At 33.0% G+C, this 3,909-nt stretch overlaps 1 long non-coding RNA gene across 1 annotated transcript; it reads left to right on the top strand.

Annotated features, from left to right (window-relative positions):
• The first annotated feature begins 802 nt into the window (after positions 1-802).
• LOC111385903 lies at positions 803-3,567 on the top strand. The gene is made up of 2 exons (XR_002701133.1): positions 803-980; positions 3,046-3,567. It is a non-coding gene; the product is annotated as an uncharacterized LOC111385903 (long non-coding RNA).
• Positions 3,568-3,909: the final 342 nt, after the last annotated feature.

Below are 3,909 nucleotides of genomic sequence, written 5' to 3'. Positions count from 1 at the left end.
TGTCAATCTCGATTATCGATCATATCTTTTATTCTGCTATTAAGTCAATATGAGTTGAAAACTCCTTTTCGACTTATGTGTATACCTTTGCCAATGATTTTGCTATTGACTTAATTGAACGAAATGCAGATCACAGTCTCTTTCTATCTAAGAGTTACGAGTCCTCTATTGGTCATTCACAACCTTCATATGGTTCTTGACATATCCGAACAATGTCGTATTAGCGGCTCTTAGTAGAGAAACATCCAACACCGTCAAAGCATGACCGTCCTCATACAAGGCACTATGATGACCTCAAGTCAAAAGACCAATTTCACTACTGAACGTTAGAGATTAACCACTGACACTCAGATAGTTATCCATGTGAAATCTCTTAGCGAGTCTCCAATGTTTTGTTCTATAACAAAACATCCACGTGTTCATTTAAGTGTCACCACACTTTAACTTGTGAGATCAGCTAATTACTTCACAAGTAGAAAATGCCACACGTGATGGTCTATCTGTAATAATGATATCCGTATCTCGTTATTACTTATGACCACGGGTTATTCAAGATCCAATCATACGTAATTTGTATCTCACAATCACAACTCCGTGTGATTAACAAATCACTTAAACTTGAATTTTCGGACTCTATTATTTAATATTATTTATCAGAAAATTAATTTAAATAAATAATTTATCTTATCAAAATTAAATACATTAAACATATAAAAAGTATTTACAACCTAAATCGATTGGATCTAGGGCATAACACTTACACCTTTTACACTCCCAATCCTCGAAACTACATTTTTCTCTCTCTAAATTTTCCTATAACTTCTGAAACTTGTTGATTTCATTTAAGCAACGGCTCCATTGCCGTCTGTTTTTGACTCCTCAATTCCCATCTTCTCACGTCTCTCTGAGTCTCTGACAGTCTACGTTTATACCAAAATACACAGTGTTTCAAGAATTCGCTACCCATTTGATTACACGAGGTATGCCACTCCCTCATTCTTCTTCTGTTTTCTCCATTTTTTCCTGTATTTTATTTGTGGGTAGGGGTGGGGGAATGGGACAGACTCCAAGAGTTTGATTGAAAAATCTTGGCTTTTTTGTGATTCAAAATGGGCTTAATTTTTATTTCAACTTTCATGAATGAAATCACAAAACTTCAGCTAAAAAATAGGATTTTTTTTTTTTTTGCCTAGAAAAAGTGCATGAATATTGCTTCAAAGGTGACATGGCTCATCTACAAAAATATGTCTGTATTGGAGAATTTGAATTTCTTTGAATTCTTGTTTCGTATACATTAGTAGATATGACTTTGGAGTAATATTCAATGCCACCTCCTGAACGAGCCATAAATGTGAAGAAGTCTTGGGGATGCAAATTTGAGTTGAAATTAGATGCTTTTTAATTACTTGAATATGGCTCAGAACATGAAAATGTTCTGTTTTTAATGGTCAAAACTCAATAAAAATTGCTTCCATATAGTATCATGTGAGGTTTGGCCATGTGGGGAACTCTATTTATTGAGTCATATTTACTTCACACTGCCCAAGAAGTAATATTCATGTCACTTGACTATTGAAATTATAGATTGAATGTGAAGCCAGTGTTGAAGAGTATTTTGAGTTTTGCTATCCTATTATCAGAAACCATCGAAGAAGTAATTTTATATAAATGAATTTGTCCTTCCTGTAACGACTTAAGCTTTTAGATGATGGTATCAGAGCAAGACCAAACATATGTTTTGTGATGAAAATGGTATCAGATAAAGGTCTTAAGTTTAAGTATTGTTGTCACTTATTTATGAAGTTTGCTTGGCAAAGCTTTTTTATGCTTATTTGCTCGTGTCCCAAAGAATGTGCACTTTAAAAGTAGATAAAAGTTGTGGATTCTAAAACATGTCTGCTTAAGAATGATGCCTGACCAACTTATAAGCTTGAAAAATCTTTGCCAAACATGCTCAAAAACTGTTCACATGTTGCGGGTTTTCAATTGATCTTATTGAGTCATTGATCATTAAGTTTGGTGGGACCTTTTATTCGTTACTTATTGGACCTGCAAATCAAATGCTGTGGCCCCATCAATTCAAAATTTTTTGTCCATTCTTTCTTAGTGCTTTTGTAGATGGCAACAAGAGGGAAAAGTCTGGTTATGTAAGAATGTATCACATAAAAGTGATAGTGATTCATCAATTCAATACCACTCAGTAATGGAGGCCCCATGAAATTTCAGTGGCCCTTAAAATGTAAATGATTGACAGGAATGGTTGACCTTACTACAATACAATTATTTATAAGTTTCATTTATTTCAGACAATGAAATAACTGAATAGAGACAAAGAAGTCATTGTTCTCTGAAAATTCGTCATAATATAGTTGTGTTTTTCATATGGATCAACATCTGTTATAGGATTCTCTTTTCTATACCATCTGTTTCACATTCTTTTGTTTTTTTTTTTTTTTTTTTTTTTTTGGTTTTTTTTTTTTTTTTTTTTTTTTTGGATATGTTTTGATTCAAGCAGTTGCCTTGCAATCTTTTAATTGGACCTTCTATCATTTTTTTTTTTTAATTCATCCTCGATAACTTTCATGTCTTGTAATTAAAAATGAAAGACCTGGTCCAAGGTCCTACTTAAAAAATAAAGATTTTCTTTTTCTTTTTCTTTTTGTAATCTTCTAATTATTTTAAATTTGTTATGGATTGCATTTTTCATTTTCATGTTTTTAGGTGCAATATGAAGATTTCTGATTGATTCCATGATAAGGTGTATTAGGTGAATCTTTATGTTTAATTTAGATGTGGTTTATTTAGCAGCTGGTGTTTTGAGTATGGCATGTGTTGAACCTATTTGTTATCACACGTCGGATCAACATTTAAATAAATAAATATGAAATCCCTCTTCACGTGCTGGCCAGATTCATTATTGAGATGTTGTCTAATGACAACTTCACCGGAGTGTTCCTGTACTTGATTATTAGTATACGTCTTCTTTCATTTATTCAAATCTTCTAACTTGTATAATAAAAACTAAATTAAAACTGAAACTTGCAGGAATAGTGACATATAATGGCCTTGAGAGCTGTATTCTCAACAGTCACTCTTTCAATAATGCTAGTAGCACTAGCAGTGGAGATGGACATATCACCGATTCCTTGGATGAAGATGACTGAAGCTGCTCGTCCAGCAATACTGTTTTTGGGTCATTCTCTTCTCTCTGGACGATCAGGAAAAAGGACGATCGTGGCACAGACGAATGGGACTTCTCTGCAAGCCCACAACAATGTAAAAATGAAAAACTGAGTCAGAATTCAGATGTTGAAACAATGAAAGAGAAGTTTGCGAAGCTATTTGATGCGGACATCCATTTACTATTTATTTTCTTCCATTTACTATTTATTTTCTATTTGAACTATTAGTTATATTCTATTTGGATTATTATTTATATTTCTGTTATTGGGTTTGTTTAGCGGGTTTGGCCCAAACCCTTCTCTTTAGGGTTTTTGTTTATTATTTATTTCTGTTTTGTTGCGTATTTGAGACAGTTGATGAATTAATTGAATAAAGTTGGTTGCAGCCTCTGTGTTTTCTCCCCCCAATTTCCCCCTCTTCTCCTCTCCCCTCCTCTTCCCTTTCTCCTTCTTATTTCTTATTATTCATCCTACATCAAAGTTGATGTGGACATTCATTTACTATTTATTTTCTTCCATTTACTATTTATTTTCTATTTGGACTATTAATTATATTCTATTTAGATTATTATTTATATTTCTATTATTGGGCTTGTTTAGTGGGTTTGGCACAAGCCCTTCTCTTTAGAGTTTTTGTTTTGTTATTTATTTCTATTTTGTTGCGTATTTGAGACAGTTGATAAATTAATTGAATGAAGTTGGTTGCAGCCTCTGTGTTTTCTCCCCC

Source organism: Olea europaea, unplaced genomic scaffold (genome assembly GCF_002742605.1).
Source record: "Olea europaea var. sylvestris unplaced genomic scaffold, O_europaea_v1 scaffold3337, whole genome shotgun sequence".
NCBI classification, from domain to species: domain Eukaryota; kingdom Viridiplantae; phylum Streptophyta; class Magnoliopsida; order Lamiales; family Oleaceae; genus Olea; species Olea europaea.
This window is presented reverse-complemented; position numbering and strand designations above follow the sequence as displayed.